Source organism: Schistocerca cancellata, chromosome 11, assembly GCF_023864275.1.
Source record: "Schistocerca cancellata isolate TAMUIC-IGC-003103 chromosome 11, iqSchCanc2.1, whole genome shotgun sequence".
Classification (NCBI taxonomy): Eukaryota; Metazoa; Arthropoda; class Insecta; order Orthoptera; family Acrididae; genus Schistocerca; species Schistocerca cancellata.
This window is the reverse complement of record NC_064636.1, coordinates 114,222,334-114,244,652: the sequence shown is the minus strand read 5'-3', so window position 1 is coordinate 114,244,652 and position 22,319 is coordinate 114,222,334. Positions and strand designations below refer to the sequence as shown.

General features: G+C 45.5%; 1 protein-coding gene across 1 annotated transcript in view; it reads right to left on the bottom strand.

Moving 5' to 3' along the window:
• Nucleotides 1-22,319, bottom strand: part of LOC126108294 (adenylate cyclase type 5-like) — a 693,279-nt gene that overhangs the window by 62,610 nt on the left and 608,350 nt on the right. The window lies entirely within an intron of this gene.

Below are 22,319 nucleotides of genomic sequence, written 5' to 3'. Positions count from 1 at the left end.
AGAAAATTCAATGATCATTGCGGTAGTGGCGACGTACCTGATATATTTCGTCATTTTATAGTTTAAATGCACTAAAGCAAGCGAAGGAACATGTAAACAGCAGCCCTCGCTCTAACTTTTATCGAAGATTTTTGCTAAAGGCTTCCTTACTACTAGCCACGATTCGAGCATCGTGACGTCATGACTACGCGTCTCCAAGCCGACGTTAATACATGAGTCATAGAGTCCCGCACAGCACACGAAAACATTTCATACTTTCACGGAAAACTACGATCGGCGTTTTTGCACGTAAATCCGTTAACGGGAGTGGACGGCACGTTGGCTCACTAGTGACCGTCCGAAAGTCCCCCCACCGATCCCATTCACATTGACAGGGTGTGTAGCGCACGGTCAGAACATTACACATATGGAAACAGAAAGACGCAACTATCAACGGTTTCCGAGAAAACAGAGATTCAAAATTTAAGCAGTGCCTACATACTTCGCAGGACCGTTCTTCTACAACCAAGCCGGTAAGTGCTTAATTTTACACTACTGGCCATTAAAATTGCTACACCAAGAAGAAATGCAGATGATCAACGGCTATTCACTGTACAAACATATTATATTAGAACTGACATGACATTACATTTTCACGCAATTTGGGTGCATAGATCCTGAGAAATCAGTACCCAAAACAACCACCTCTGGCCGTAATAACGGCCTTGATGCGCCTGGGCACTGAGCCAAACAGAGTTTGGATGGCGTGTACATGCAGCTTCAACACGATACCACAGTTCATCAACAGTAGTGACTGGCGTATTGTGACGAGCCAGTTGCTCTCCCACCATTGACCAGAAGTTTTCTGTTGGTGAGAGATCTGGAGAATGTGCTGGCAAGGGCAGCAGTCGAACATTTTCTGTTTCCAGAAAGGCCCGTACAGGACCTGCAACATGCGGTCGTGCATTATCCTGCTGAAATGTAGGCTTTCGGTGGGATCGAATGAAGGGTAGAGCCACGGGTCATAACAGATCTGAAATGTAACGTCCACTGTTCAAAGTGCCGTCAATGCGAACAAGAGGTGACAGAGACGTGTAACCAATGGCACCCCATACCATCACGTCGGGTGATACGCCAGTATGGCGATGACGAATACACGCTTCCAATGTGTGTTCACCGCGATGTCGCCAAACACGGATGCGAATATCGTGATGCTGTAACCAGAACCTGGATTCATCCGAAAAAATGACGTTTTGCCATACGTGCACCCAGGTTCGTCGTTGAGTACACCATCGCAGGTGCTCCTGTGTGTGATGCAGCGTGAAGGGTAACCGCCGCCATGGTCTCTGAGCTGATAGTCCGTGCTGCTCCAAACGTCGTCGAACTGTTCGTGCAGATGGTTGTTGTCTTGCAAACGTCCCCATCTGTTGACTCAGGGATCAAGACGTGGCTGCACGATCCGTTAGAGCCATGCGGATAAGATGCCTGTCAAGTCGACTGCTAGTGATACGAGGCCGTTGGGATCCAGCACGGCGTTCCGTATTATCCACCTGAACCCACCGATTCCATATTCTGCTGACAGTCATTGGATCTCAACTGATGCGAGCAGAAATGTTGCGATACGATAAACCGCAATCGCTATAGGCGATAGTTCGAAACGTGATGGTACACATTTCTCATCCTTACACGAGGCATCACAACAACGTTTCACCAGTCAACGCCGGTCAACTGCTGTTTGTGTATGAGATGTCTGTTGGAAACTTTCCTTATTTCAGCACGTTGTAGGTGTCGCCACCGGCGCCAACCTTGTGTGAATGCTCTGAAAATCTAATCATTTGCATATCACAGCATCTTAAATTTCGCGTCTGTAGCACGTCATTTTCGTGGTGTAGCAATTTTAATGGCCAGTAGTGTATAAGCGCAGTGTTTCTAGATCGAATCTTGCACTGGTGCTACTTTTTTATTTCCACGTAATTCGCACTACAGGTTTATTATGAGCGTACAAATTCTCAATATCTAATGATTCATTTGTTTTTTTCTAATCTTTATCCTCATAAAAGGAGTAAAATTATTCTTCTGATAGAGACTGGAAAAAAAAGTGATACACGAGAACTTTCTGTCAAGTCAGTAGGTCATTTCGTTCGTAGTCTTGTATATACAGGGTGACAACTACTGAACTACACGAAATAAAATCGTTGTAACTTCTGACCGGTTTGCGTTAGGACGTGAAAACTGCACGGTTCGCCGAGGGGCACGATGGGAATTAGTATACGCTGTAGGGTTTGGTTGAGCGACGAAGCCCACCTTCATTTGGATGGGTTCCTCAATAAACAAAATTGGAGCATTTGGGGGACTGAGAGTGGGAATGTCGCGATCCAGAAGTCTCTTCACCCTCAATGGGTGGCTGTGTGGTGTACAGTGTCCAGTCACGGAATAATCGGCGCGATATTCCTCGATCTCCACGGTGACTCCCGAACGGCACGTGAAGGTTTTTGTAAGATTATTTCATCACCATTATCCAAAGTGATCCTGAAGTCGACAATATGTGGTTCGTGCAAGACGGAGCTCGAGCCCAACGAAGCAGGAGAGTGTTTGATGTCCTGGAGGAGCACTCTGGGGACCGCATTCTGTCTCTGGGGTACCCAGAGGCCATTGCCATGGGCCTCGATTGGTCGCCGTATTCTCCTGATGTGAAAACACGCGACTCTATTTTGTGGAGCTGTAGTAAAGACGAGGTGTACAGCAATAACCCTAAAACCACTGCTGAGCTGAAAACAGCCATTCAAGAGGCCATCGACAGCATCGGTTTTCCGACAATTCAGGGGGTCGTGCACAATTTCGCTATTCGTGTGCGACACATCGTTGCCAATGATTGCAGGTATATCGAAAAGTCTTTTCTCACATAGTTCAATAATCGTCACCGTATACACAGGTGACAAGTATAATACGTAACCTATGCAGCCCTGCAAGAATCAGGATAATACTGATCACAGGAAAATGAAAAGCAAGTATTATTATGACGCATAGCACAGGCAATGAGCCCGAAATTTTTCCATGTCCATTATTTTTTCAGTACATCTATTGGAAAACGGACTTCGTTCAGGTTCATAAACAGTTCCCAGTAGTCGCACAATTTCGCGGCGTATCACGCATATCGAACAATATTACAGAATATACACTCCTGGAAATTGAAATAAGAACACCGTGAATTCATTGTCCCAGGAAGGGGAAACTTTATTGACACATTCCTGGGGTCAGATACATCACATGATCACACTGACAGAACCACAGGCACATAGACACAGGCAACAGAGCATGCACAATGTCGGCACTAGTACAGTGTATATCCACCTTTTGCAGCAATGCAGGCTGCTATTCTCCCATGGAGACGATCGTACAGATGCTGGATGTAGTCCTGTGGAACGGCTTGCCATGCCATTTCCACCTGGCGCCTCAGTTGGACCAGCGTTCGTGCTGGACGTGCAGACCGCGTGAGACGACGCTTCATCCAGTCCCAAACATGCTCAATGGGGACAGATCCGGAGATCTTGCTGGCCAGGGTAGTTGACTTACACCTTCTAGAGCACGTTGGGTGGCACGGGATACATGCGGACGTGCATTGTCCTGTTGGAACAGAAAGTTCCCTTGCCGGTCTAGGAATGGTAGAACGATGGGTTCGATGACGATTTGGATGTACCGTGCACTATTCAGTGTCCCCTCGACGATCACCAGTGGTGTACGGCCAGTGTAGGAGATCGCTCCCCACACCATGATGCCAGGTGTTGGCCCTGTGTGCCTCGGTCGTATGCAGTCCTGATTGTGGCGCTCACCTGCACGGCGCCAAACACGCATACGACCATCATTGGCACCAAGGCAGAAGCGACTCTCATCGCTGAAGACGACACGTCTCCATTCGTCCCTCCATTCACGCCTGTCGCGACACCACTGGAGGCGGGCTGCACGATGTTGGGGCGTGAGCGGAAGACGGCCTAACGGTGTGCGGGACCCGTAGCCCAGCTTCATGGAGACGGTTGCGAATGGTCCTCGCCGATACCCCAGGAGCAACAGTGTCCCTAATTTGCTGGGAAGTGGCGGTGCGGTCCCCTACGGCACTGCGTAGGATCCTACGGTCTTGGCGTGCATCCGTGTGTCGCTGCGGTCCGGTCCCAGGTCGACGGGCACGTGCACCTTCCGCCGACCACTGGCGACAACATCGATGTACTGTGGAGACCTCACGCCCCACGTGTTGAGCAATTCGGCGGTACGTCCACCCGGCCTCCCGCATGCCCACTATACGCCCTCGCTCAAAGTCCGTCAACTGCACATACGGTTCACGTCCACGCTGTCGTGGCATGCTACCAGTGTTAAAGACTGCGATGGAGCTCCGTATGCCACGGCAAACTGGCTGACACTGACGGCGGCGGTGCACAAATGCTGCGCAGCTAGCGCCATTCGACGGCCAACACCGCGGTTCCTGGTGTGTCCGGTGTGCCGTGCGTGTGATCATTGCTTGTACAGCCCTCTCGCAGTGTCCGGAGCAAGTATGGTGGGTCTGACACACCGGTGTCAATGTGTTCTTTTTTCCATTTCCAGGAGTGTAGCTGCAGACACGTCAAAAAATGGTTCAAATGGCTCTGAGCACTGTGGGACTTAACATCTGAAGTCATCAGTTCCCTAGACGTAGAACTACTTAAACCTAACTAACCTAAGGACATCACACAGATCCATGCCCGAGGCAGGATTGGAACCTGCGACCGTAGAAGCAGCGCGATTCCGGACCGAAGCGCCTAGAACCGCCCGGCCACAACGGCCGGCGCAGAAAGGTCACAAAAAATGTTGTATTGGTAGCGAGATCCGATCTGGAGAAGTCGCCTTTACGAAACTAAGCACTTGGTCACTCGGTTGCGGATTTCGTACAGTCACAGCGACACTATAAGGTACACTATGTGATCAAAAGTATCCGGGCACCTCCAAAATTATACATTTTCCATATTAGGTGCATTGTGCTGCCACCTACTGCCAGGTACTCCAATAAGCGACCTCAGTAGTCATTAGACATCGCGAGAGAGCAGAATGGGGCGCTCCGTGGAACTCACGGACTTCGAACGTGGTCAGGTGATTGGGTGTCACTTGTGTCATACGTTAGTACGCCAGATTTCCACGCTCCTAAACATCCCTAGGTCCAGTGATAGTGAAGCGGAAACTTGAAGGGACACGTACAGCACAAAAGGGTAGAGGCCGACCTCGTCTGTTGACTGACAGAGACCGCCGACAGTTGAAGAGGTTCGTGATGTATAATAGGCAGACATCTATCCAGACCATCACACGGGAATTCCAGACTCCATCAAGATCCGCTGCTAGTACTTTGACAGTTACATGGGAGGTGAGAAAACTTGGATTTCACGGTCGAGCGGCTGCTCATAAGCCACACATCACGCCGGTAAATGCCAAACGACGCCTCGCTTGGTGTAAGGAGCGTAAACATTGGACGATTGAACAGTGGAAAAACGTTGTGTGGAGTGACGAATCACGGCTGACAAAGTGGCGATCCGATGGCGGGGTGTGGGTATGGCGAATGCTCGTCGTACGTCACCTGCCAGCGTGTGTAGTGCCAACAGTAAAATTCGGAGTCGCTGGTGTTATGGTGTGGTCGTGTTTTTAGTGGAGAGGGCTTGGAACCCTTGTTGTTCCGTGTAGCACTATCGCAGCACAAGTCAACATTGATAATTTGAGCACGTTCTTGTTTTCCACTGTTGAAGAGCAATTCGGGGGTGGCGATTGCATCTTTCAACACGATCGAGCACCTGTTCATAATGCACGGCCTGTGGCGGAGGGGTTACACGACAGTAACATCCCTGTAATGGACTGGCCTGCACAGCGTCCTGACCTGAATCCTATGGCACACCTTTGGGATGTTTTGGAACGACGACTTCGTGCCAGGCCTCATCGACCGACATCGATACCTCTCGTCACTGCAGCACTCCGTGAAGCATGGGCTGCCATTTCCAAAGAAACCTTCCAGTACCTGATGGAACGTATGCCTGCGAGATTGGAAGCTGTCATCAAGGCTAATGGTGGGCCAACACCATACTGAATTGCAGCTTTACCGATGGAGGGCGACACACGAAGTTGTAAGTCATTTTCAGCCAGGTGTCCGGATACTTTTAATCACGTAGTGTACATGAGCACGTCAAAAATTGTCAGACTCGGTTTCCTAGGAACCGGTTGAGAGTTTCGTCGTTTACATATTTCAAAGTCCCGCTCATGCCATACATATCCTGTCAATAGGAATCGATATCGTACGCTCCTATTGTCAGCGCGTTCTGTAAGGTGACCGGCCCACTTCTGCATTAAAAAGCTAACTGAAGTGTTCAGTGATGGGGAATCAAAGAAGTCGTGCGACATCTGCATAGCATCACTGACAAAAAACACTACGCAGAAATAGAAAGGAAGATGACGAAAATTTGGTTAGCGTCGTCCCATTTCTTGCGGAAAGACCACTGTTTGATTCCTGGTGACGACTCACATTATTTTCTGGAACGGGGGCTCTTCAAATGGCTCTGAGCACTATGGGACCTAACATCCAAGGTCATCAGTCGAACAGGGGGCATTCAGCCTCGTAAGGCACATGAGGAGCTTCTAGAATGAAGATCAGCGGAATCATCGGGATTTATATATTGGAAATGACGGGTGGTAGGGCTGTCGATATGCTGATCACACGCCCCCCGGTCACAGGTCCGTCCCCCTTACTGTCCTTTAGGGGGTTCAAATGTTCAAATGTGTGTGAAATCTTATGGGACTTAACTGCTAAGGTCATCAGTCCCTAAGCTTACACACTACTTAACCTAAATTATCCTAAGGACAAACACACACACACATGCCCGAGGGAGGACTCGAACCTCCTCCGGGACCAGCCGCACAGTCCATGACTGCAGCGCCTGAGACCGCTCGGCTAATCCGGCGCGGACCTTTCGGGGACATTCGGAACAGGCCTAAGGACGAATCCCTAAATGATGTGTACCTTATAAATCTGCAGACGTATATTATAACACTGCTTATAGCGCTGCTTACATTTCGTAAACGAGACCTCCAAATGCAGAATACAATCTACTATTTTTAACTGCAAAAACCTGATTAAAACAGTTGCTTACAATTTCTCAAGTTCTTACAGTTTGTTTCTGTTTTCGCTCGCTCTCTCTCTCTCTCTCTCTCTCTCTCTCAGAAACACACACACACACACACACACACACACACACACACACACACACACACACACACAAAAGAGAGCACGCATGCAGACACGGGCGAGACAGAAATGGGACACAGCTAATGACATATAAATAAATTGAAACAAATATACGTTACTAACAGTCTTGCAACTTTCGCGGGAGAGCTTCTGCGAAGTCTGTAAAGTAGAAGATGAGGTTCTGGCGAGAGTAAAGCTGTGAGGACGGGTCATAAAACAAATTTAAACAGCTCATTAGCTAGAGATTGCCGGCAAAAGGCAAAGATTCCGAGTTCGAATCTCGGTTTGGCACACATTACTTTTAGCTGCCAGGAATTTTCAATTTTACCAATACAGCGAAAAACTAATCCAAGTTGAAAATTTATTCATTCGATGGCTAATTTTGGGCCGAGACCCATTTTCAAATCATCGTAACAAACTCGAAATGGCATTTTTGAGGAAGTCAAAAATGTGCAGTGAACATTCACAGAGCATGCAGATTTTAATTTTATGTCTGCTGCAAGTTTCAGTGCTGAGGTGACAAAAGCCATGGAACACCTAAAATCGCGTCGGATTTCCTTTTCTCCGGCATTGTGTAGCAAATAGACATGACATAGACTCAACAAGTCGTTGGAAGTCATGTGCAGGAATATTAAGCCATGCTGCCTCTATGATCGTCCATAACTGCGAAATTGTTGCGGTGCGCCATTTTGTGCACGAAGTGAGTTCTCGATTAGGTACGGTAACTGTGCGATGGGATTCATGTCGGGCGATCTGGGTGGCCAAATCAAATGGTTCAAATGGCTCTGAGCACTGTGGCACTTAACCTCTGAGGTCATCAGTCCCCTATAACTTAGAACTACTTAAACCTAACTAACCTAAGGACATCACACACATCCATGTCCGAGGCAGGATTCGAACCTGCGACCGTAGCGGTCGCGCGGTTCCAGACTGTAGCGCCTAGAACCGCTCGACCATTCCGACCGGCAAATCCGACAGAGAATGCCTCTTGTAACACGATGAACAGATTCAACGAAATCTTTGAAGATTTATGTGTTTCCGTATTGTTCTTCCTATGTTTTACAACTATTTGCTTTGAGCTAGTTTCAGTGCTTGGCAGTTTCTAAGGAACAGAGACATTATTGGGCAGGAATAATCACAGAGGATGGTGGGCGACATGAAACACATTATATACGTAACAGAGTACATTCATAAGGACAAATAGTGTATTCTGATTATTCTTCTATCAAGATGGGTCAACCAATTCCTATGGTTCTCCTTGTACTGTACTCAGAAAGCTAAATCCTCGACATTCTGTGATATAGGGAGCATGGTTCTGTGCTTCCACTTTGCAGTGGTATGTATTTGTTTTTAAAACATATTTACAAATGTTGTAAGTCTTTTGATCATTGTATCTCGTAGATATTTAATAACATTAATAAGCAGTTGGAACTTAAATAGCGGCAACACTTCTGCAGATAAGCAACCCAACAGAATCATATGGCGTTGTTTATACCATATATTAGTTCATGATGATATATAAATATTTTAATATGCTATTCTACTAGTAAAACTAAACAAAAAAAGTTCATATAAACGTAGATCCGCAAATATTTAGTTACGGAGTTATGGCTAATAAAAGGTTTTTGCCTGAAATTTAGCGACTACGCTTATACGACGCCATCGGAAAACTGTACGAGGTTAAAGTAAAGCACGATTTCCATTCAGTTTGTTGTTATTGGTCTGGTGAATCTAATAAAACATGTCCCAGACGTGAATCTGCAGTAGTTTTCCAGAACATCCAGAGAAGCAAATATTATCAGACAAGTAAATTTGTTTACTTTCCATTAAGAATGAAGAAACGTTTATAACACTTGCAACTTGGCGGCCGAACGTGACTGGGACATCCCGGCCAACAATGCCATACGATCATTTCATTATGTCATTGTTGACGACCGTTAGTGAGTTGTTTCAGTCTTTTGCTAAACTTGAGTCGATTTTGTTTTCTGTATTGTTCAGTGAAAGAACACAATTTCAACAGTGCATTTAAGTAGACGTCTTGGATTGTTTGCAGATGATGCTCTCATTTACCGTCTTGTTAAGTCATCTGGTGACCAAAACTAGTTGCAAAATGACTTAGAGAAGATATCTGTATGGTGCGAAAAGTGGCAATTGACCCCGAATAAAGAAAAGTGTGAAGTTATTCACATGAGTACTAAAAGAAATCAGCTAAATTTCGATTACGCAATAAGTCACACAAATCTGAAGGCTGTAAATTCAACTAAACACGTTGGAATTACAATTACAAATAACCTAAATTGGGACGATCACATAGATAATGTTGTGGGTAGAGCAAACCAAAGACTGCGATTCATTGGCAGAACATTTAGAAGGAGCAACAGGTCTACTAAAGAGACTGCTTATACCACGCTTGTCCGCCCTATTCTGGAGTATTGCTGTGCGGTGTGGGATCCGCATCAGATGGGATTGACGGATGACATGGAAAAAGTACGAAGAAGGGCAGCTCGTTTTGTATTATCGTGAAGTAGGGGAGATAGTGCCAGAGACATGATACGTGAATTGGAGTGGCAATCATTAAAACAAAGGCGGTTTTCGTTCCGACGGGATCTTCTCGTGAAATTTCAATCACCAGTTTTCTCCTCCGATTGCGAAAACTTTCTGTTGGCACTCACCTACATGGAGAGAAATGATCATCACGATAAAATAAGAGAAATCAGGGCTCGCACAGAAAAATTTAAGTGCTCGTTTTTCCCGCGTGCCGTTCGAGAGTGGAACGGTAGAGAGACAGCTTGAAGGTGGTTCAGCGAACCCTCTGCCAGGCACTTTGTTGTGAGTAGCAGAGTAATCACATGGGTGTAAATGCGTAGATGAACCACATAGCAACTGTTGTAGTTTGTAGATTATTTATGAAATAGGGATACTTCTCAAATTTACGACGGTGGAATATGCCGATATGGTATTTATTAATGGCAAATTTGATGATAACAACGTCCATTTAAAACTTTGTGCAGTTGCCTGGAATTTAAAAAAACGAATTGGACCAAGTTGTTAATAAATTAAAATTTTACGAAATTACATCTTTGCTTCTCTGGATGTTCTGGAAAACTACTGCAAATACACGTCTGGAACATGTTTTATTAGATTCACCAGATCAATAACAACAAAATAAATGGAAACCGTGCTTTACTTTAACATCGTACAGTTTTGCGATGGCTTCATATTAGCGAAGTTGCTAAGTTTAGGCAAAATCTTTTATTAGCCGTAATTCCGTAACTAAACATTTGCGGACCAACGATTATATAAACTTTTTTGTTTAGTTTTACTCATATAATAATATATTAAAATGTTTTAATCTCTTAGTAAATCATCCTGTATATGTCACAGTGCAAATGCACTTTCCTTTTCCACACGACACGTGTGCACAAGTATGAGAGGGACAGGGCCTTGCGTAGTGGATGGTCTCATACAGTGATGTCAAAATGTTTTATAAACGTGAACAACACTGTTGAATAAAATCTGGATGTTCCAGCGTGCGTACAGAATGACAGTTTCCTCATTGTCTGAAATAGGTTTATGGGAAGTCTGCATTGCCTTACGATGCACTCAAAGCACTGGAATGCCATTAAGCGACAGTTTAAAATTTCTAGTCTATTTTTGGTATTCAATGAATGTGATGTTATCTCTGTCTTCATTCGATGTGCTCATACTTGATGCCTGCACTCTTGACATTTGAAACAAGAGTTTTCAATAGTCGACGCGTCATGCCACCTAGATTTTGAGTACAATCACCGTGATCTTTGATTGTTAGTAGTAGACTTGGCCACTGTTTCTATGTTTCGATACAGTGTGTCGATACGTGGAACTGTTTCAGTGTTTCGGAACGGCTGTGGTTCACTGTTTCGAAACAGTGGTGTTTCATTCCGCCCCTGTCTCGGATATCCGGACCACATCCAATCCGAGCCAGACACAGAAACTGTATCGTTGTTTCAAAATAAGGCTGTTTCAGTCCACCTGCGCTTGGAACGGACTGTTTGTATCGAAACAGTGATGTTTCATTCCGCTCTGTGTCGGACGAGATTCGGGCTTGGCACAGGTACTGAAACACAACATACCACTTCGTGAAATACTTTCAAGAGTGTCGAAATCGTTTTGACAAGCAATAGCATGAAGCTTAAGATATCCGAAAATAAAGCTTCGTTTCTAGATGACTGTCCTATTCCGAAATGGCGTAACATTTGCTTTATAAATATTAACCAAACAATAAAACAACTCATACTATTCACATTCAAAATAATAAATATGTGAAAATCATTCAGTTAAATTACACTTTTTTTATAACATACGTTTCTCTGTTCAAGTACAGTAATCATATTAAGAAACGCAAGTAAGCCTACAACATTTTGAATAAAAAAAGGCGTAGAGTGACAGTTACTATACATATACATAAAATTAATGTAGGTATAATTGCAAGCAATCTGTTTCACATATCACTGATAGTGTAATGGTGAACGGGAAGGGCTGGGAAGCATGGTGAATTTATAGTTTCGATTCGAAACCCCTTTGTAAGACAAAAATTTCTCTCTTATATTTTGTTATTTATTCGAATTATTTGGCATTATTTGTGAGTCTATAGTCACTGTGCCTATTATCCACAATGATTCCCTTTGTGTGCATGGGAATTAGCAGGATGGGTATATTCCCATACTAGCGGAATGTGGGAATCCCAGTACCATATCCGTTGTTTCTGCAGTTCGCTCCCACCTTCTGTCTTCAGCTATGGCTGTCCTTAGCAAATTGAAAAGTATGAAAGTCACACGACACGAAAGCAGCGCATTTGCTGCATGAAATACGAAACTACCAAGACGCCTAAGTGATAGTTTCATACTTTCTGCGATATGATTAGCGCTCTCGCACCTCATTTGTGTTTATATGGACATACCTATACAGTAGACATTCAAGATGATAAAATGTCTAGGTTTATTAGATTACAAAACACAAACTGTTTCACTGTTTCGAAACAGCGTATCGAAACATTACATTGTACTGTTTCATTTGTTTCGAAACAGTTACGTGTTTCAGTTTGCACATCTCTAGTTAGTAGCAATGTCGTTGCTGTAGTGGGTAACACGTCTCGTTCCAGAACCGTTACTGCAAATGTGACGTCATTTTGACACCACACGGAATATAGACTACCGCGTGATCGGTTGTCGACTTTTGTTAGCGTTCAATACAGGCGTCTCACAAGACTTCATCACTACCTTTGCATACGTAACGTTTTCCGAAAGATGAAACCGAATTTCAGAAACCGTTTTTCGCTGTCTTATTTACATGTTACTATCTGAAGCGGATTTGCTAGCCCAGTTAAATATGGCGCCAGGAAAACAGCTGATTTAGTCAGTACAATCGCTCATTCTCTTAAATTAGACGAGGTTTAAACAGCTTCAATGTAATATTTCTACTAACCTTTTACTATACAAAAAGCCACTCCTTCATATTAAGCGAAAATTTTTGAAAACAAGACAAAACAGTACAGAGTTGCTGTTTACACGGGAGGGAAAACCGGTTGCGGAATTGCAAAACCGGCAACTAGATGCGGATTTCCAGAATCGATTTTGAAGTGTTTACATGACCACCCAGCAGCGGTAATGGGAAATAGGTTTAAGAAATCCGGTTTTGGGAGCTCCGTGTAAATGGGATGTATGCACTTGTGTTGGAAATTTACAAAAACACGTCTTTCATGAAATTATTTATTATAATTATTGCTATAATTAAATGACTCATAATGATTTATCGACAGTTAATGCCTTCATATAAGAATGCTCTCTCAGGAGTGGGTTGCTATCGACAATAATTTACAAATAAAGCATGAAACACTCTCATATTATAATTTGCAGTGTCGCGTTTCGAGGTAAGAGAGCACTGCAAATATATGACAAACACGTTATACTATTACTTGTCTGTGGTTCATTTAAATTTTTACAATTTTTTTTTGTTTTTGCTTTAGAATTTTCGTCTATTGGCTATACTGGAGTTTGAAGTTCTTTGCATTGTATGTGAGTAATGCAAGTAAAATACCACGTAAATTGTTTATTATGTTAAATAATTTTCTAATGACATTTTGTATTTAAAAATATTTGCGTGTATAAATTGTTCATGTTGATGTAAATTTGACAATTTAAGAAATGGTCACGCTTAGGAACAACGTAAGAAATAGGTGTTATGTAGAAGCCAGTGTGCTTTTGTTCGAAACTAAAGTGTATCTGGAGAGTGGAAAAGGCGAAATGGCGCGCTACCTAGAGCAGGAGCGGGAAGTAAGTAACACAGTGTGTAAGCAGCAGAGGCATTGTGGAGCAGAGGAAGCTTTGTCTGCAAATTTGCACAAAAATGCCTCGGATGAAGACTGCAAACGGCTTACGACACAGCTGCGAGTTGTTGGGTAGCTATATGTAGAACTGAACGACTCCAAGAAGACAAATTGAGCCCATACAGCAAGAGACTTCCAGGCTGTACTGTGGGTAGTGCAGCCGTCATAACTGTTCGCCACACCCAAGCCTACAGCCACCAGATAAGATTTTTTTTTTTTTGTATTTTTACTTTTGTACAGTGTGGACCATTAATTTAAACTGTGTTTTAATAATAATTCTTGAACTTTAAAGAAAGTGGTTCAACCTGTTATTTCATCCTAATCATACACCTATATAGGGTTCCTTCCTAGTGTTTGGTTAATGGGAGTATCCTATTTTACAGCCTTACGAAGTGCCAAGTTAATATAAAGGGGCACCATTTAAATAGTTTTTTTTTGTAACTAATAAAAAAGTTTTCTTAACTACTGGAAAGTGTTACAGTAAAAGTTCGCTTATGTAAAATTCAACCAGAGTGAAGCCAAGTTACTTGAATCTGTTAAATGGCTATACAGAATTAGTTCAAAGAGTAATTACTTTTGAAAGTAAATTCCAGTAAGAAAGAGGTTTTCTTGAAGTGAAATGTTCAATACAAAAAGTGTGTGCTTTAGTATCTAAGTATTTTAGTATTTAAGTTGGTTGATTATGGAAAATGCTTATCTAAAAGTTCCCCCCCCTCCCCCCCCCCCGGTCAATTTTTTTAGCTTCCTTGAAGTTATCTACTGGGCTTTTCCTCTTTTAAAAACGTAATGTATAAGGGTGTAGTCCAACATTGTTTAAGTAGAGTAATATTTATTTGAAGAACCAAATGAAACGGTAGCGAGAAAGTAGGCAAAATTCATACTTCTGCTTTTCCAATACTTCACTGTTCCATTGCCTGGATAGGGTGGCGACCGTTAGTACATGTTTTAAACCACTAAATGAAGTTGGAACTGAGTTGACAGAGCATCTGAATAATAACATCCATACTGTGTTCCTATGTAACCGCTGGGTAAGGTCTTAGGAAAAGAATTGAATAGTCTGATTTACTTTTCCATTAGACACGACACACGGCCAAATCCTGTAAAAAGGGTAACTCTGTTGATTAGCGTTTCCTATTAACGGGACTGTCTTACCATAGTGGACTTTATTTGGAAACTAAACTAAATTTGACTTTTCCAGTGACAGGACTTTTTGTTCTGTTGGGGTATAGTATGCGTGGCAACATAAAGACAGCGTTTCCTGTTATTTAGGTAACAACATACTAAATTACAATAGTAGTGGTAGGGTTATAACGTCACCATTATCATAAAACGTAACTTAATAATGCATCAGCAACATAAACCTTCAAGAGATACTATAAAGACAGGAAGTAAAGATGACGCAATTGTGCGGTAACTTAATGGATAATGCCATTGTTTCAGGAATCGGTTGTTGTGGGTTCGAATTTTGCTACACGCCAATATTTTTTCCATGTTTGCGTTGCTATGATTAGTGTAATACAAGTATTTCCTGCAATATTTTGTGTTATTTACATTCCGTTTGATCTGAGAACGAAGGATGAAATAAATATTTAGCGATTACCCAGCTTGCGGTTAGGCAGGAATCTAAGAGGATAGTTTAAATTGCTGCGAGTGAATCGAGGAGCAATAACATTCATATTCCTCCTCGACACAAAATCGACAGCCGATCATGCAGTCCCGTTTGCAGCAAGTGTTGTGAAACGACTGTTACCTTAGCTGCAGCATTCCAAGAAAAGCTAAGAGAGTGCGATACTAGACACACTACTGAGCGGACTGGAAGTAGTTTGCACAACACGGAGATAAAAATACACTGGATGTTCAATTCTGGAAATGTGATTTAGTGCAGATTAATCTGAGGAGTGAAGATTTTCCGGTAACGTTGCTGCTGCACTGTTTGCTTGTGCGTAAATTGTGATGTGTCTGAAGAAGGGAAAGTTTTAGTGCATTTTTCTCCGTCGGTTTCGGTTACTTAGTTCGATTAATGAAACGTGATTAAACAAAGTTATCAGTTCACATAGCTTGCTCTCGGGTTCGGAAATTTACCACTGCTTTACCATTCGTCTAATTCATTTCATGGCAAAGTAATATTTTTTGCAAAAACTAATTTTTATAAAGATCATTGTAACTGTCAAACTATGAGCATTCACCGTACAGCTTTATAAAAGGTTAATTTCTTTCCAATCATTTAGCAAGTGTAGATTCTACCACTGTCTCCTCACGAGAGTTTATTTCCTGATTACACAACTGGCCATGAAAATTGTTACACCAAGAAGAAATGCAGATGATAAGCGGGTATTCATTGGACAAATATATTATACTAGAACTGACATGTGATTACATTTTCACGCAATTAGGGTGCATAGATCCTGAGAAATCAGTACTCAGAACAACCACTTCTGGCCGTAATAACGGTCTTGATACGCCTGGGCATTGAGCCAAACAGAGCTTGGATGGCGTGCACATGCAGCTTCAACACGATACCACAGTTCATCAAGAGTAGTGACTGGCGTATTGTGACGACCCAGTTGCTCGGCCACCATTGTCCAGACGTTTTCAACTGGTGAGAGATCTGGAGAATGTGCTGGCCAGGGCAGCAGTCGAACATTTTCTGTATCCAGAAAGGCCCGTACTGGATCTGCAACGTGCGGTCGTGCATTATCCTGCTGAAATGTAGGATTTTTCAGAGATCGAATGAAGGGTAGATCCACCGGTCGTAACACATCTGAAATGTTACGTCCACTGTTCATAGTGCCGTCAATGCGAACAAGAGGTGACCGAGATGTGTAAACAATGGCACCCCATACCATCACGCCGGGTGATACGCCAGTATGGCGATGACGAATACACGCTTCAAATGTGCGTTCACCGTGATGTCACCAATCACGGATGCGACCATCATGATGCTGTAAACAGAACCTGGATTCATCCGAAAAAATGACGTTTTGCCATTCGGGCACCCAGGTTCGTCGTCGACTATACCATCGCAGGCGCTCATGTCTGTGATGCGGCATCAAGGGTAACCGCAGCCACGGTCTCCGAGATGATAGTCAGTGCTGCTGCAAACGTCGTCGAACTGTTCGTGCAGATGGTTGTTGTCTTGCAAACGTCCCCATCTGTTGACTCGGGGATCGAGACGTGGCTGCACGATCCGTTACAGACATGCGGATAAGATGTCTGTCATCTCGACTGCTAGTGATACGAGGCCGTCGGGATCCAGCACGGCGTTCCGTATTACCCTCCTGAATCCACCGATTCCATATTCTGCTAACAGTCATTGGATCTCGACCAGCGCGACCAGCAATGTAGTGATACGATAAACCGCAATCGCGATAGGCTACAATACGACCTTTATCAAAGTTGGAAACGTGATGGTATACATTTCTCCTCCTTACACGAGGCATCACAACAACGTTTCACGAGGGAACTCCGGTCAGTTGCTGTTTGTGTATGAGAAATCGGTTGGAAACTTTCCTCATGTCATCACTTTGCAGGTGTCGCCACCGGCGCCAACCTTGTGTGAATGTTCTGTAAAGCTAATCATTTGCATATTACAGCATCTTCTTCCTGTCGGTTAAATTTCGCGTCTGTAGCACATCATCTTCGTGGTGTAGCAATTTTAATGGCCAGCAGGCTATGTGTGTTGCCGATAGCACTTTCCGGAACACAGTGTTTGAAGTATGACCCGCTGAGAAAACTCACAAGTCCTTGTACTGGACTGAGCAAGGCTGGATGTCTTTATGTACTTGGTTTGTCGCTGCGCTGTGATTTCGTTCTAGCAACACCCAGTGTCCGTTGCTACAGTTAAGCCATGAAAATTAGTTAGGGCCACTTTTGTGGTGTCACCGCCAGACACCACACTTGCTAGGTGGTAGCTTTAAATCGGCCGCGGTCCATTAGTACATGTCGGACCCGCGTGTCGCCACTGTCAGTAATTGCAGACCGAGCGCCACCACACGGCAGGTCTTGAGTGACGTACTAGGACTCGTCCCAGTTGTACGACGACTTTGCTAGCGACTACACTGACGAAGCCTTTCTCTCATTTGCCGAGAGACAGAATAGCCTTCAGCTAAGTCCATGGCTACGACCTAGCAAGGAGCCATTAGCCTTACAGTGCTTGTATTTAAAGTCTCATTTGTATCGTCAAGAGCGATGTACAACAATGATGAATTAAAGTTAAGTATTACAGCAGCTACGTACTTTTCTTTGTAGCATTCATTACGTATCCTGTTTCAGACCTCACGCCAGCCGGCGTGTGTAACGCGTGCATTTCAGCTACTTCCGAGTGGCGTGGCTGTCTTGATACGCCACAACAACTTTCACATTACAGTCAGGATACAAATAAATCATTTACAGTTAGGCATTGCATTCCAGATGTATCACCACGTCCAGTTTACGTAAAATTCAGTTTTAAATTACACTGAGATGGCAAAAGTCTTGGGGTAACTAAAAAAAAAAAAAGGTTCAAATGGCTCTGAGCACTATGGGACTTAACATCTGTGGTCATCAGTCCCCTAGAACTTAGAACTACTTAAACCTAACTAACCTAAGGACATCACACACATCCATGCCCGAGGCAGGATTCGAACCTGCGACCGTAGCAGTCGCGCGGTTCCGGACTGAGCGCCTAGAACCGCTAGACCACCGCGGCCGGCTCTTGGGGTAGCTCCTAACGTCGTCTCGGAACTCCTTTCGTCCGGCACAGTGCAACAGGTCGACGTGGTATGGACTCAACAAGTGGTTGGACGCTCCCTGCAGAAATATTGAGCCATGCTCGCCCCACAGCCATCCATAATTCCGAAGGTGTTGCCAGAGCACAGTTTTTTGCACGAACTGACCTCTCGGTTAAGTCCAATAAATGTTCAATGGGATTCGCGTCGGGCGATCTGAATGGCCAAATCGTTCGCTCAAATGGTCCAGACTGTTCTTCATACAAATACTGAACAACTGAGGCCCTGTGACATGCGCATTATCACCAATAAAAGTTCCATCGTTGTTTCGGAACATTAAGTCCATGACTGGCTGCAGACGGTCTCTGTGTAGCCGACCATTACCAGGACCCAGCCCATTCCACATAAACAGCCCAGACCGTTATGGGGCCACCACTAGCTGGCACAGTGGTACACTCCTGGAAATTGAAATACGATCACCGTGAATTCATTGTCCCAGGAAGGGGAAACTTTATTGACACATTCCTGGGGTCAGATACATCACATGATCACACTGACAGAACCACAGGCACATAGACACAGGCAACAGAGCATGCACAATGTCGGCACTAGTACAGTGTATATCCACCTTTCGCAGCAATGCAGGCTGCTATTCTCCCATGGAGACGATCGTAGAGATGCTGGATGTAGTCCTGTGGAACGGCTTGCCATGCCATTTCCACCTGGCGCCTCAGTTGGACCAGCGTTCGTGCTGGACGTGCAGACCGCGTGAGACGACGCTTCATCCAGTCCCAAACATGCTCAATGGGGGACAGATCCAGAGATCTTGTTGGCCAGGGTAGTTGACTTACACCTTCTAGAGCACGTTGGGTGGCACGGGATACATGCGGACGTGCATTGTCCTGTTGGAACAGCAAGTTCCCTTGCCGGTCTAGGAATGGTAGAACGATGGGTTCGATGACGGTTTGGATGTACCGGGCACTATTCAGTGTCCCCTCGACGATCACCAGTGGTGTACGGCCAGCGTAGGAGATCGCTCCCCACACCATGATGCTGGGTGTTGGCCCTGTGTGCCTCGGTCGTATGCAGTCCTGATTGTGGCGCTCACCTGCACGGCGCCAAACACGCATACGACCATCATTGGCACCAAGGCAGAAGCGACTCTCATCGCTGAAGACGACACGTCTCCATTCGTCCCTCCATTCACGCCTGTCGCGACACCACTGGAGGCGGGCTGCACGATGTTGGGGCGTGAGCGGAAGACGGCCTAACGGTGTGCGGGACCGTAGCCCAGCTTCATGGAGACGGTTGCGAATGGTCCTGGCCGATACCCCAGGAGCAACAGTGTCCCTAATTTGCTGGGAAGTGGCGGTGCGGTCCCCTACGCCACTGCGTAGGATCCTACGGTCTTGGCGTGCATCCGTGCGTCGCTGCGGTCCGGTCCCAGGTCGACGGGCACGTGCACCTTCCGCCGACCACTGGCGACAACATCGATGTACTGTGGAGACCTCACGCCCCACGTGTTGAGCAAGTCGGCGGTACGTCCACCCGGCCTCCCGCATGCCCACTATATGCCCTCGCTCAAAGTCCGTCAACTGCACATACGGTTCACGTCCACGCTGTCGCGGCATGCTACCAGTGTTAAAGACTGCGATGGAGCTCCGTATGCCACGGCAAACTGGCTGACACTGACGGCGGCGGTGCACAAATGCTGCCCAGCTAGCGCCATTCGACGGCCAACACCGCGGTTCCTGGTGTGTCCGCTGTGCCGTGCGTGTGATCATTGCTTGTACAGCCCTCTCGCAGTGTCCGGAGCAAGTATGGTGGGTCTGACACACCGGTGTCAATGTGTTCTTTTTTCCATTTCCAGGAGTGTATGTTGACAACTTGGGTCCACGGCATCGTGGGATGTGCGCCACACTCGAACCTTATAATCGGCTCTAGCCAGCTGAAATCAGGACTCATCTGGGCATCCACGGTTTTCCAGTCGTCTATGGTCCAACCAGTATGGTCACGAGCGCAGGAGAGGCGCTACTCGAGGTGTTGTGTTGCTCCCAAAGGCACTCCTGTCGGTCGTTTGGTGTTGTAGCCCTTTCACACAAAATTTCGCTCTGATGTCCTTATGGATACGTTCGTCCCACGTTGATTTCTGCGCTCATTTCACGCCGTGTTGCTCGTCTGTTAGCACTGACAACTCTACATAAACGGCGCTGCTCCCGGTCGTTATGTGAAGACCGTCGGCCACTGCGTTCTCTGGGGCAAGAGACAGTGCCTCTAACCTGTAATTCTCGGCACACTCTTGACTTTTTGGATCTCGCAATATTATACTCTCTAACGATTTTCGAAGTGGAATGTCCAATGCATCTAATTCCAACTACCACTCCGTGTTCACAATCTGTTAATTCCCGTCGTGCGGCTATAATCAAGTCGGAAACCTGATACGTGAATCATATGAGTACTAATGACAACTCCGCCAATGCAGTGCTCCTTTATACCTTTTGTTCGCGACACTACCGCCATCTGTATATGCGTATATCTCTCTCTCCCATGACTTACAATCTCATTGTAATGTCCGCAGCTCGTTGTCTAGTGCCTAGTCTTGCCGCATCTGGATCACAGGGTCCCGGCCGGCTCAGGGCAGCAGCTTTGGTGTCTCCCCCTGGTGGGAAAGCGTAAAGGTTGCCTGTTCACGTGCATTTAAAGGGCGCTATGAGCTCGCCAGTCAGTCTGTCAGGGTCAGTCTCTCGTCCCCAGCTTGCCAGTCTGTTTCTCGTCCGCATTTAATAGGCAGTGAGTGTCTGTCTGTCTGTCGTTCGGAGTGCTAGTATGTCTCTCGTTCGGAACAACATTTAAAGCCGGCAAAATGAGAGTCTTTCCACTCCGCCGGTAAGAGAACTCAGCGAGTGGTCGTCCGGTCGGGGCTGAGTTCCTGCATCTGAGTCTGCGCGATAGGCCGCCAGTCTGGTCGAGTTGCTCGGGCAATGGTCATTGGCGGTTGGATCGATCGGTTGGTCGGTCGTGCACTGAGGCAGAAAATGACTTGTCCGCCTTGAGCGTCGGCGCATGTGAGGTCGCCACGTGAGTCCAGTGGGCCGCGGCGTAAAGCGAGGCGTAGTGGCTTCGTGGTTCACACGAGAGCAACAGGAGTCAACCCACGACATCGGTCTGGCCGGTGCGAGCTGCGACGCCGTGAGACGGGAGATCGGCGCGCCTTCCTGCGTCCGTTGAAGCGGCTGGCAGCGGACGGTCCGGGAGAGCAATTTGGGGTTGCTGCGCCAGGTCTTCTCGAGAAATCGCAGTTTATTAGAAGTTAAGTGATTGGTGATATCTTGTTTGATTTACTCTTTTTAAATTCTACTTGTTTTCTTGGTGAGGTCACCAGCCGTTTTGCTTTGGGGTCGTCCCACCATTCTTCTCCGTTTGCCCACCCGCGGTAAGGTCGTTATTTATGAACTGGGTGGTCTGTTTTTTCCCTTGTGCAGTAGGGGCAGGTTAGAGCAACTTGCGATTCGGGTTATTCGGTAATCTCCCTATCAATCTACCGTACGTCAGTAGCTGCCTCTGTCATGTTTGTCGGATTTGGTGTGTTAACGAATTTATTGCTTGGAGTGTAACGGCCTAATACCTGAAATATGTTTTGATCTTTGGAAACTTTGATATTATTGCCTATGATCTTGAGAGGCGGTATCTGTGTACTGTAGTTTCATGGGCCGGCCGCGGTGGTCTAGCGGTTCCAGGCGCGCAGTCCGGAACCGCGCGACTGCTACGGTCGCAGGTTCGAATCCTACCTCGGGCATGGATGTGTGTGATGTCCTTAGGTTAGTTAGGTTTATGTAGTTCTAAGTTCTAGGGGACTGATGACCTCTGATGTCAAGTCCCATAGTGCTCAGAGCCATTTTCCATTTCATGGGCTTTTATTTAAATGATCATTTTAGTATATAAAGTTGCCACACTTTCACCATAAGACTTTTCTTTGAAGTTAAAATCAAGTTGCACCTTCGGTGGCAAGGTTAATTAGTGTTTT